The sequence below is a fragment of the Panthera pardus genome, unplaced genomic scaffold (genome assembly GCF_024362965.1).
Source record: "Panthera pardus isolate Hobbes unplaced genomic scaffold, ASM2436296v1 HiC_scaffold_2, whole genome shotgun sequence".
Classification (NCBI taxonomy): domain Eukaryota; kingdom Metazoa; phylum Chordata; class Mammalia; order Carnivora; family Felidae; genus Panthera; species Panthera pardus.
The window spans coordinates 108,927,795-108,941,583 of record NW_026526765.1 but is presented as its reverse complement, the minus strand read 5'-3'; the positions used below and the strand labels follow the sequence as shown (position 1 = coordinate 108,941,583).

General features: G+C 39.4%; 1 protein-coding gene and 1 long non-coding RNA gene across 2 annotated transcripts in view; both read left to right on the top strand.

The window, feature by feature from the left end:
• Window positions 1–78: 78 nt before the first annotated feature.
• LOC128778303 (uncharacterized) lies at window positions 79–3,930 on the top strand. Its single transcript, XR_008423844.1, has 3 exons — window positions 79–172; window positions 3,157–3,518; window positions 3,683–3,930. It is a non-coding gene; the product is annotated as an uncharacterized LOC128778303 (long non-coding RNA).
• Window positions 3,931–11,446: 7,516 nt separating this feature from the next.
• IPO11 (importin 11) overlaps window positions 11,447–13,789 on the top strand; it is a 196,689-nt gene continuing 194,346 nt past the window's right edge. The window contains exon 1 of the mRNA XM_019414324.2: window positions 11,447–11,625. The gene's annotated coding sequence lies outside the window, so the exon portion shown is untranslated. The remainder of the gene's footprint in view (window positions 11,626–13,789) is intronic.

Here is a 13,789-nt window from a genome sequence, read left to right as displayed (position 1 = left end):
TGACCTTGAGCCCAGTGGTCGCCGGGAATTGTAGTCATGAGCAGGCGGAAATCCTAAACTCGAGAAACTACAGATCCCAGAAGACACCGCGCCGCCGATTCTGGCAGTTAGGATTGGCTAGTTTAGAATCGAAGCGGGTCTCTCGCCTAACTGCGCGGAGTTGGTCAAGTAAGTTTTGGGGTGGTGATCTCCATGTTGTGGAGGAGGTTTAAATTACGCGAGGCCTTTAGGATTGTGGATGTTTCCCTCAAGCCAGGTCCTGGATCCCTGAAATCCAAAAAAGGTGTCTTTCCGTCATGCGCCTCCCTCCTGTTTCCCAGCAAATTCTGGGGTGGGAAACCTAAGATCTCGGCTTAAGGAGCTTGCTCTTAGGGCGAGCGAGTTCGCCTCTTGGGTTGTGGAGGGGAGCTCCGAGAATGTTAACAAATCTCTTGTTGAGCTACGGCGTCTAGTTGCTTTGCTCCCTTTTTGTGCCATTCATTAATTACCTAAATGTTTATCGGGCTCCAACTATTAAACTCTACTGGGTGCTGGAGATTCAAAGTTTATACAGGAAACCGCTCTTCTCAGTCTATTCTATTGGGAGCGAGAGGCAGAAAGTCCGAAACGCTGTAAATGTAATAAGTATGGATTGAGTATTGTTGTAGTACGGTGTATCTGACTGTAAGCTCCATGCGTACAAAGTCCACGTCTGTTTGGCCACGTTTTTTATTTTTTTGTGTGTACTCTATTTTCTTGAAGAAACGGTTTGAATTACCAGCGCTGCCTCTTCCTTGCTAAATTAACACGTGTGCGTTCCCCAGCGTTGGCCTCCCTTTGCTGTTATTCTAATTCAGTAAAAAACTCATAACCTTAGTAGCATCTTCAACTACTTATGACATTTCATTAATGATTAATTTATTACACAATTCTGGAGAATCTACATTATTCCAGGTACTGCGTCAACTATTAGGAATAAAAAGCGACGTGATCTCTGCTTTTAGGGAACCTTCTGTCAAGAGAGGGAGACATGCAAGTTATTACAATAATAACACCATTTGCTGTTCAATTACATGCCAGATATTTTGGGTACATTATTTAATCTTTTCAAACAAGTCTCTGAAATAGGTCTTATCATTATATCCATTTTACAGATGAGGACGATGAAGGATAAAAATGTTTATTATCTTGGGGCACCTGGGTGGGCCAGGCGATTAAGTGCCTGACTCTTGATTTCGGTAGGCTCAGGTCATGATCTCAGGGTTAATGGGATACAGCCCTGAATCCAGCTCTGCCCTGCTGCGGATTCTCTCTCTCTGCTCCTCTCCAACTTGTTCTAACAAGCTAAAAAAAAAAAAAAAAAAAAGCTTACCTTTAAGAAAATTAATACCTTGCTCAAGTTCACACAGTAAATGACAGATGCATCTGTATTCCAAAGATTGTGTATTTGTAAAAAAAAAAAGGTATGATCATAGCACAGTGAGGAACATTTTCAAAATACAATATTTGAGTGGAGTCTTGAAAGACAAAAATTAGCAAGGGGAAATTTGGGAATTCAGAGGAAACCATACTCACAAAGCGAAGATATAAACGAGTTTAAGGGAGAAAAAGAAACGTGGTATAGCTGAGGAATTAATAGGAAACGTAAATAGGGGCTTACTGCAAATGGCCGAAAATGTTACGCCAAGGAGTATTGGTAGAATCAAAGTAACCATTTTGCATTTTCTCCTCCTCTCTAGGCTGTGAGAATTGTGGGACATCACACAGTACCATAGGTAGGAGATATTCATGGGCTCCACTTTTAGCTGGGTTTTGAACCCTGCCCAGCCAGTGCTTTTGAATTTCCTCTAATCCTTTCCCATTCTCCATAAAAGATCTTCAAACCTGAATTCTTCTCAGGCCCGCTTGCCTACCACCTCCCCAGTTCCCTTTCAGCAGAAGGCCCTGCCTTTTACTTCACAAAAGAAATGCAAGATCACCTCAAGGACATGCTCATTTTCCTGGGTTACTGTTCTGCACTCTGGGGATACAGCCGTGAGCAAAACAAAGCAGAGCTTACCCTCTAGTGGGGGGAAAACAGACATTCTGAAGGTGGTGATGAACATGCGGGGGAAAAAAGCAAGGCAGAGGAGCTAGATAAAGATCAACAGGGTGGGTGGGAGAGGTTATTTTATATAGCATGGTGTGGCAAGACTCCCATGATGGGGATAATTTGATCAGAGACCTTCGGGCACAAATCTAAAAGTGACTCACAGTACATCTCACACTCTGGCCGTTTCTGCTACAACTAACTGCAGGACAGTGAGTGAGGAAAGCTTGAAGGTAGGAGATACTGTGAAGGTAACTACAATGGTATGCTAGAAAGAAAGAGGGGTGCAGGTTTTGCTAGGAGAATTCATATGGATAGGCCAGGGAGAGCTTGAAATTTTGCAGTGGGGAGATAGCTCTACCAGTTGGAAAAAAAAAAGTGGTTTAGCATTAAACTCATGGGTGAGTCTGTGTCCTAGACGGAATCCCTGTTTTCATAGTTTAGGATTCTGCAAAAAGGAAGTCCCCCGTTTGCTTTTGCTAAAGAGTAAATAGGGTAGACCATAAGGATGGAAAACCAAATGATAGCCAAATGCTATTTTTTTAGGCGTAAAATAGCAAGACCCTCCTAGAAGAGGCTACATCTTTTAAGCCACAGAAAACAAAGGGACGGAGGTGACTGTGCACAGTTACTTTGCCTAGAGTCTAAATTAGTGTTTGTCTAAATATGAATCTTCGACCACCTGCATCAGAAACACTAGGGCACATGTTATGGGCTGAATTGTATCCTCCCAAAATTCATATGTTAAAGCCCTAATCTCTCGTACCTCAGAATGTATCTATATTTGGAGATAGGACCTTCAAAGAGATGATCAAGCAGGAATGAGATCACTAAGCTGGGCCCTAATCCAACAACTGGTATCCTTTTAAAAGGACGTTTGTATACACATCTGTATACACAGACGTTTATATACACATCTGTATACACAGATACCAGGGTCATGTGTGCACAGAGAAATGACCTTCTGTGCACATGGTGGCTATCTATAAGCCAAGGAGAGAGGCCTTAGGCGAAACCAACCGTGCTGACACCTTGATCTTGGATTTCTGGCTTCCAGAACTGTGAAAAATACATTTTTGTTTTTGCAGGGAGGGAGTGCAAGGGAGGAGGAGGAGAGAGGGGGACAGAGGATCCGAAGAAGTGGGTTCCACACTGATAGGCTGATGGCATCGCCCGATGTGGAGCTTGAACTCACACCACAAGATCATGACCTGAGTTGAAGTCAGACCCTCATCCGATTGAGCCACCCAGGTGCCCCTATATTTCTATTCTTTAAGCCCCCCAACTTTTCTAGTGGTATTTTCTATGGCAGCCCAAGCAAACTAATATAGCCCATAATGAAAATTTACATTTCCAAGCCCCACCTTGAACATTCTGGATCAGAATAGGATTGGGCCCTGGCAAATGCATTTTTAACAAACCCTCCAGGAAAGTCTGATGTACACCAAAGGTAAGGATTTATTGCTTTCTGCAATAAAATAAAGTATGTTGAGGAATTTCTACAGAAATGAAAGAGGATGGGGAGGGCTACCATCATAAGCACAGGGGTCCCCTTATTACATAATTACATAAATAAAATGGCCATATGACATCATCTTTTTTTTTTTCTGTTAGTTTCAAGGCGGCATTCAGAAGTGAGACAAAATGGGTTTCACCATGGATCCATGAATCCTAGGAAGTTGTGTGACACTGGGTTATGAGCTGCATTAAAGAAATGAGAATTGGAAATTGATGCTGGAATGTATTTGAGTTATCTTTGCAGCCACGAATGGCTTTGAATTATATAATCTTATGCTTTTCTGGTTCATGTTTATCTCCATTGTTAATTAAAAATACTTATTTTTCAATTTGGAGTTGCACAATGGATTCATTGCCATTTTTATTTTATTTTATTTTTTTTTTTGATATAATGTGTCATAACTGGAAAAAGAATTATAATCGAGGCGCCTGGGTGGCTCAATTAGTTGAGCATCCATCCTCATCTCAGGTCATGATCTCGTGGTTTGTGAGTTCGAGCCCCACATCCGGCTCTGTGCTGACAGCTCAGCACACGTTCTGTGTGTCTCTCTCTCTGCCCCTCCCCTGCTTGTGCTGTGTCTCTCTCTCTCTCAAAGATAAATTTAAAAATGTTGAAAAAGAATTATAATCGCAGTTGCTTTGGTAGAAGAGGCTTTCTTAAGTTTACCAGCATGCCTGAAATGATAACATTTTAAATGTGCCAGGGAATACAATAAGGAATAACAATAAAAGGTAAGCATTTTCCTGTGTAAAATATATTTCCTTGTAGACTTTTAATGTATTGAAAAGTCATAGGAGCGCCAGGGTGGCTCAGTCAGTTAAGCGGCCTGCTTTGATTCAGGTCATGATCTCACAGTTCTTGAGTTTCAGACCCACTTTGGGCTCTGTGCAGACAGTTTGGAGCCTGGAGATTCTATCTCTTTCTTTCTGTGCTCCTCCCCCACTTGCAATCTGTCTTTCTCAAAAATAATATACATTAAAAAAAAGTAAAGAGAAAAGTAAAAACATTAAGAATGTTTGAATTTCACACTTTTAACACATTCATTAACATCTACTGTGTTCTTATGAAAAAGGAGTATAATTCGCTTGGACAGAAAACAAATTGAAATCTAATAATATCAATTGTTCAATTTCATTAGAACAATGAACATTATTATTATTGTGCCAATATTCAAATCTCAATGGTAAATAAAATTCTACCTTACAAAGCTGGACAATTTCAAAAAAGTACCTAGTGTCTTAATTTCTACTAGGCTGTTTAAATCTTAACAGAAAAGTATAATGAAATTTGGCTGAAAGAAGTTAATATACCTTGAATATTATGGGCAAGATTCTTCTATAAACATACTCTTAACTTTTTTTCAGATCATTATAAATGCTATCTTAAATTAAGAAAAGTAATTAAGAAACACAATTATGGCCTCTGTTTATTATCAGCAGGAGTCTAAACATTGTCACTGAATATCTAATATCTAATAATTGTTTCTCCCCAAAGTGTCTGTCAGATAAATTTTTTCATATCCTCCCCATAAAATAGTATGTATCATGTTACAAAATGAAGTTTTTTGAAGTTTTACAAATATAACAAAAATAAATTATTATCGTACTAAGAATTCTACTTGTGAATTATAATAGAGCCTGTTATATATTTTATTTTAAGATCTACAGTTATATATTTTTATATTCTGTTTTATGGATTTTGAAGTGCTTTTCACACAATTTAATTTTCAGTGAAACCCTGGGAAGTTTGTTAGGGCAAGCATGATTACCCTATTTTACATAGGAAGAAACTGAGTCTCACTGAGATTAAAGGTACTTGCTTGGGGTCCTTCAGGTAGTAAGCAGCAGAGGAGGAAGTGGAAGCCTGTGCCCATCCCACAACAGGACACCTGCCTACATCTGTGAGCTCCGTTGGTCTGTAGTTTCAGCTGAATGTGAACATTCGAGTCATTTGCTCTCATCACTTGTGGGAGATCAGGGAAGTAAAGCATACTGAGTCATTCTAAATCCAATTTTCCTTAAAAAAAATTTTTTTTTAAATGTTTATTCATTTTTGAGAGACAGAGCGCAAGCAGGAGAGATGCACAGAGATAGGTAGACAAAGAATCCAAAGCCGGCCCCAGGCTCTGAGCTGTCAGCACAGAGCCTGACACAGGGCTTGAACTCACGAACCATGAGATCATGACCTGAGCCAAAGTCAGACACTTAACTGACTGAGCCACCCAGGCGCTCGAATACAATTTTACTTTTTAATAACAATCTAATATACTTTTACATTTTTATAATTTTGTACTTTTATAATTTTACTTCAACAATCTAAATCAATTTTACTTTTTAATAACAATTTGATCTAAGATTCATGATAAACAAAATACGTTGTAAACAACATAACAAAATACATTGTAAACAAGATAACAAAACCAAAAATTTAACTTGGAAAAATCTTGGAAGATACAGAAACTAGGAAGAAGATGAAAAATTTACCTATAATCTCTCCATGCTAGGATAACCTCTGAACATTTTGACATTCCCTGCTTTCTTCTGTTGTTTTAGCAACACATAACATAATTGAAGTCATACAGTTTACTGTTATTTTTTGATAAAATACAGTAACATGAAAAGCACTTTCCCAGGTTGTACAGTATTGATCACCAGTATCCAAAGATGCTGAGGAAGATTTCCTCTTGTGAATGTGTAAGAGTTTACTAAATCATTCTCATACCATTGTTGTAAAAAAAGAGTCATGCACACTTTAGTACATACGTGAAAAATATTTTCTGTCTTTTGATAATTTCCCTATTACAGATTTCCACGAATGGAATTATTTTGTCAAACTGTATGGACATTTAAATCTCTGGGTATATATTAACAAATTACTTTCTTCTTATCATTATTTATTTGAGATAGAGAGAGTGCATGTGAGCAAGAGAGAGGGACAGAGGAAGAGAGAGAATCTTAACCAGGCTCCATGCTCTGCACGGAGCCCAATGCGGGGTTCGATCCCACAACCCTGGGATATGACCTGAGCCAAAATCAAGAGTCAAACAGTCCTGGGGTGCCTGGGTGGCTCAGTTAGTTGAGCACCCGCCTCTTGATTTCAGTTCAGGCCATGATCTCATGGTTTGTGAGTTCAAGCCCTGCATCAGGCTCTGAGCTGACAGCATGGAGCCTGCTTGGGATTCTCTCTCCCTCTCCTCTCCCCACCCCCACATGTGTGCTCGCTCTCTCTCAATAAATAAATTAAAAAATAAATAAATAAACATTAAAAAAAAAAAAGGGTTAGATGCTCAACTGAGTCACTTAAGGGCCCCAACAAATTATTTTCTAAAACAATTGAATCAGTTTTTGTTCTTACCAGTAGGAAAAAAATGCCCATTTCACTGAAAAAAGAACTATACGTAGAAGATGTTCTTACATTTCCTTTTCCAAACTAGAAATTTATTATTTTTCTTTGTTTAATTTTATTTAGATCCAAGTTAGTTAATATATAGTGTAATAATGGTTTCAGGAGTAGAATTTAGTGATTCATGACTTACCTGTAACACCCAAAGCTCATCCCAACAAGTGACTTTAACGCCCATCACCCATTTATCCCATCCCCCCAACACCCCTCCGGCAACCTCAGTTTGTTCTCTATAGTTAAGAATCTCTTATGGTTTGCCTCCATCTCTGTCTTTATCTTATTTTATTTTTCCTTCCCTTCCCCTGGATGTTCATCTGTTTTGTTTCTTAAATTCCACATGTGAGTGAAATCATATGATATTTGTGACTTATTTCACTTAGCATAATACATTCTAGTTCCATCCACATTGTTGCAAATGGCAAGATTTTATTTTTTTTGATCGTCAAATATATATATACATATATTTATATATATTCTGTGTCTCCCTCTCTCTCTGCCCCTCCCCCACTCTTACTATCTCTCAAAATAAAAAATAAACTTAAAAAAATTAAGAAAAAGACATTTATATTGTTTCAAGTTTTTAAAAACTCATAAAACTGAATCTGCTACAAATATTAATATTATTACCAAGGGCAGATCAATTAGTTTCCCGAAGACTTATTTTCCTAACCTGGTTAGCATTGATGAGTTTTTTGATAAGCATGTAATGAGAGCTATCTTAAAATAACAGAGTTGCCCAAGACCTAATTTCACACAAGTTGCATTATTAGCTCAAATGTAGCACACTGGAAAGCCTATGACTTGGAACATGTGTTAGTTTTCTTTTAAATTTTTATTTATTTATTTCTTAATGTTTATTTATTTTTGAGAGAGAGACCATGAGCAGGGAAGAGGCAGAGAGAGAGGGAAACAGAATCTGAAGCAGGCTCCAGGCTCCGAGCTGTCAACACAGAGCCTGATATGGGACTGGAACTCACAAACTGTGAGATCATGTCCTGGGCTGAAGTATGCCGATTAACCGACTGAGCCACTCAGGCGCCTCATTTTTTTTTTTTTTTTTTTTTTTTTAATTTTTAACGTTTATTTGTTTTTGAATTTTTTTTTTTAAGGTTTATTTGAGAGACAGAGACAGAGTATGAGCAGGTGAGGGGCAGAGAGAGAGGGAGACCCAGAATCCGAAGCAGGCTCCAGGCTCCAAGCTGTCAGCACAGAGCCTGACATGGGGCTCACACCCACGAACCGTGAGTTCGTGACCTGAGCCGAAGGTGGACACTTAACCAACTGAGCCACCCAGCTGCCCCATTTTTAAAAATTTTTAATGTTTGTTTATTTTTGAGAGACAGAGACAAAGTGTGAGCGGGGGAGGGGCAGAGAGCGAGGGAGACACAGAATCTGAAGCAGGTTCCAGGCTCTGAGCAGTCAGTGCAGGGCCCAATGTGGGGCTCCAGCTCAGGAGCCTAGCTGTGAGATCACGACCTGAGCCAAAAGTCAGGGGCTTAACTACTTAACTGACTGAGACACCCAGGCGCCCCCATGTGGTAGTTTTCTATTGCTGCTGTAAAAAATTGCCACAAACTAGTTTAAAACAACACAAATTCATTATGTTAGAATTCTGAAGGTCAGAAGTCTGAAATCCTCTGCAGGACTGAGTTTCTTCCACAGGCTGCAAGGGAGAATCTGTTTCTTTGACTTTTCCAGCTTCTCTAGACTGCCTGTATTCCTTTACTCATGGCTTCATATCACTCCCAACTCTGCTTCCATGGTCACATCTCTCCCTGACACTCCTCCCTCCCTCTTATAAAGCACCATTATGACTACATTAGGCCCACAGGATAATGCAAAATAATCTTTCCATCTCAAGATTCTTAATTTAGCCATATCTGCAAAGTACCTTTTGCCATGAAAACTAATATATGCACAAGTTTTGGGTTATTAGGATGTGGATATCCTTTTATCCTACCAACTATAATGCATATATCTAAATTTGATTCTGGTTTCCTCCAGAATTTGAACCTAGACAAATGACAAATTCCCATCATCTAATCTGTAAAATAAGGAAAAGGATACTCTCCATATAGGGTAGGATGAAAATCAATAAAATAAATTATGTGAAATGTCTACAGTTCAATGTCAGACACTTAAAAGACACTTAGAACTGGCACATAGGAAATATTTGGTAGTAGTTAGTTGTAATTATTGATGCAAAATGAGTTGCATTGTTGTTACACTTATTTGCATCTTGGAAACTACTTGAGATTGAGAGGTGAGTAAGCCAGTGTTTCTTTAATTTAGCATTTGCTTCCTCAACTTTCTTCTTTCTCTTCAGTTCTCAGGTATTTAGGGGGGAAAACACTGAATTTATATTTATATTTCAAATATATTCTGAACAGACCCAATGATGATTTAATTATTTGTTTGCCCTTTCCTCTAAAGAATCTGAGAATATAAGGACATAGCAATGAAATGCAATAATATGAGGTTATTTATCTAGGTGTACATATTTCTCTTGTACATAGTATGTGAGTAGGTTTTACATTCATAACAGTTGAAGCTAGGACTTCCCAAGTGCATTTTATTGGGAGTCTGGGAGTTGTAGGCAAAATTTGTATGTGTGCATTTTTCTAAGTTATACCTTTTATTAAATTTCCAAAGGATCCATTATCCCATTTCATATATATATATATATATATATATATATGTATAATTTAAAAAATTTTTAAAAAAATGTTTATTTTTGAGAGAAGGCGTGATTAGGGAAAGGGCTGGTGGGGTGGGGGGGAGGGGGCTCTATGGTGACAGCAGACAGCCCAGTGCAGGACTCGAACTCACAAACTTCAAGATCATGACCTGAGTCATGGTTATCTGACCGAGCTGTCCAGGCTCCCCAGAAAAGATCCATTCTTCTAAAGCAATTTCTTCATTTTAATTCAAATTAGGTTTCATATGTATATTTATACACATACACACATATTTATTGCATATTCCTAATAAACTTGTTATTCATTGTGTGATCTTTGGACCAGTAGCATTGGCATTAACTGGAAACTCATTAGAAATGAAGACTCACCTCAAACCAACTGAATCAGGATCTGTATTTTAACAAGATCCATGTGATTCTATGCACATTTAAAACTTGACAAGTATTACCTTAAGTAAAATCAGCAGATACAATCAAGCAAAACAAATAAATAAATGAAACATGTCCACATTACCATTCAACTAGTGACAAACCTTGTTAACATTTTGGCATATATTTATTTATTTTATTTTTGGCCCCATATAAAAATGGGGCTATACTTAACCTAATTTTTTGTAAACCACTCTTTTCCCAATGCATTGTGAATGTTTTAGCATGCAACAAAAACATGGCAACATAATTTATATTGGCCAATTTGTAATTTATTATATATGCATGTATCATGATTAGGCATTCCTTTCTTGGTGGTTATTTAGATAATACTGTATTTTTACTTTAAAAACAGCCCTAATGTGAACATCCTTGTAATGTAGGTCTTATGATTGATTCAAATCCTAACAATGTCCCTTACTAGCTGTGTGACTTTAGGCAGATTACCTGACTTCTCTGTGCTTCAGTTTCTTCACCTATAACAGTAGCATAATAGCACCTCACAGATTGTTTTGAGGATTAAAATACATGATCATGTTAAGATTTTAGAATTGTACCTGGCACATTCTAAATGTTCAGTAAATGTTTACTATTATTTTTTATTATTAATGTTTATGAACCCTCAACCATGTCTTTACAACTTCTCTTTCTAAGGAAACCTTAGAGGGGGCGCCTAGGTGGCTCAAGTCTGTTGAGCCTTAGACTCTTGATTTTGGTTCACCGTCCCTGAGTTGGGAGTCTGGGATCCGGCTCTGCTGAACAGTGCGGAGCCTACTTGGGATTCTGTCTTCCTCTCTCTCTCTCTCAGAAAATAAATAAAAATAAAAACTTTAAAAAAAGTAAAGAAAACTTAGGTCACTAGCTAGTAACAGAGGCAGGCAGAACTATACTTCCACTCCTGCTATCGTTCTGGAGTAGAGCGCCCAGCAAATTTAGGACTTGAAAAAAAATATTCACGGGAGGTTTGACCAATGGGAGTAAGATTATTTTAATAACTCATTAACGCTGAGACGCACTCGGAAAACAATGCAGTTTAGAACCGATATCCGGAACGGGGAAGGGAAAATGGTTCCGATTCAAGCAGGCTTCAATCAAACCAGGAGACAGCGATTTGTCCTGGGAATTGGGCTACGCGGGGTTAACGTTTCCATGGTTACAAATCCGGCTGACTCCAGGCGCCACGCTCTGTAATGCGCAAGCGCAGATAGCTGCTTTAGCCCCCGGGCGCCTTCAGTTTCGAAGGGGAAGCACCTCCCTCCTCTTGTGCAGTTCTCCTATCGCCTTCTCTCTTTGCCAATTCCACGCGTTCCGGGTGTCTGTGACGCAGTATTCCTGCGTCCGCGTCGTTTGGAGCCGCGACGCTGAACATGGCGCGTTCCTAGAAGCCGCTTTCGGCATCAGTAGGCGGCGGCGTGTGGACTGGAAGCGTGAGGCGCGGGACCAACCGACTTCGCTTCGTGTTGGGGACTGGAAGCGGGAGAGCCGGGGTATTCCGGACCGAACCAAACGGTGAGGCCTGAGAGCTGCAGAGCGCGCGAGTGGAAGGGAGGAGTGGGCTGGGCAGCGGAGACGGGAGAGGCGAGGGAAGAACGTTGGGCTAGTCGGAGAGGAGAGAGAGCAGAAACGCGGCGAGAGCGGCCTGCAGGCTTGGCTCTCTGCGTAACCCTAGGAACTACTTGCAGCTGGGGCCTGGCCGAGTCAGCCCTGGGAGGGGGAGGCTTGGTCGAGGAGGAATGGGGGTGCAGGAAGACGGGCTGGGTGCCAAGATGAGGAGAGCATAGGGTGCCCATTGTGGCTGCGGTTGCGGGCCAGGGTGGTGTATTTGCCCTTGGGGCATAGGTGATGCCCATTTTGAGAGAACGTGGTCAGTTTTAGTAGAAAGCCACTGTATGTTGTTAGTGCACACAGCACATTGCTGCTAATAGCAATGCTGTGAAAGCTCTAAACATTAGACCCTTCCTTGCCTTTAATGAACAGGTGCAGGAAGTTAACACATTTTCCGAGGAGCCGCTTGCTGAGGTATGGCCGCCAATGCTCAAGCTCAGCGACTTCTGCAGCTTTATATTGAGGGTATTTGTGATTCAGCAAAACTATTTTGAGGCCCATTGCATTTGTCATTCTTTTTTATTCTGTTGTTACATAGTGGTGAATGAGGGAAGTATTATTAGTTGAAAGTGATTTGAGTAAATTAGGTAGGAGTGGTAAATTGCCTGCAGGTGACAAGATTGCAATGGACATACCTTCTCCCCACCCGAGTGTGAGCGAGCTCGTTTGTAGTGGTGTAGTGCTTTTGAGAATTGGTTATTCTTCAGTATAGGGTAAGAAAGAGCAGTTTACAGACCTAATTATTTTTTTCTTTCTTTTTTTTTTTTTTTTTTTTTTTTTTTTTTTTTTTTTTTTGGTGTGTGTGTTGGTTAGAGAGCTCATGCCTCCGTTTTAATGTTATTTTAAACTTCTCTTTTCAGTATAGAGGCTTCAGGTTAAGGGTAGAGTGACTGTAAGGCTTCCATTGCATGACACCTTTTCTTCCGTCTTGCATCACTGAAGATTGCTATGAAATTAGAATGAAAATCCTTGTTGGTTGTGATACGATTGTGGAATTTTTTCCCTCCTATAACCTAGTACAGGGAATAGTAGAAACAGTTTAATTAGAGCAATGGTTTGTGGCCATATATTATAGCCCTAGGTCAGCTGGGCTGTCTCTGTCCTAGTTACGCTTCCTGAAGCAAAAGAAAATTCTCATCACAGATGAATTTAGTTGTGGTAATAGGATTGGAGGTTCTAAACAAATGCATGAAGATTATTTGGTAATTAGTATAAAAATCTTTAAATTTTATGACATTGAATGTTAGTATTCAGAATCCAGAATGCAAAAGAACCCTTGTAGGCATGTGGCAGTTAGAATATACAGACTTGTCTAGAGCTAAATGTTTTTCTAGAAATAAAAATATTCATGTTTTGAGAAAGATAACATGGTTAGATGGATTTTGACCATTGTGTTGTGTGTATGTGCATATATGTGTGCATGGTGTGTATTTATATTGTTCTTGTTGAAGTATCGTTGACATACAGTGTTACATTGGTTCATGTGGTGTTCTGATCAGTTCATGCTGATTCAACACTTCTATACCTTATGCTGTGCTTCCCATGATAAGTGTCGTTACTGTCAATATACAGTGTTGTTACAGTATTATTGACTATATTTCCTGCACTGTACTTTTCATCTCTGTGACTTACTTTATAACTAGGAATTTGTACCTCTTAATCCCCTTCCCCATTTTCTGTGCATTGGTATTTAATCTTGCTTCTCCTAATACGGTGTTACTGATTCCAGTATTATTCATTTCTGTGCTAATCCTATCTGTACCAAATGATGACTATCATCAAGTTAATTTCAGAGTGTTTTAGGGAATGGCAAGACATACTTAGTGCAGGTGTGAGTCTGGAACATCTTTGTTTTTGTTTTCTAAATATCAGGCTGATTACAGATAAGCCCACAATTATAAGCTTTGTAGAGCTTGAGTTGGATCAGTGTTCTGCACCGTTCCTACTCTGAGTATGATGTATGGCATCACGTCAGTGTTTGCTCAGAATGCCCAAGCTTAAGCTTAACCCTAAACCTAATGAATCAGAACCTGCATCTTAACAAGCTTTCCAGATGATAGGAATTTAT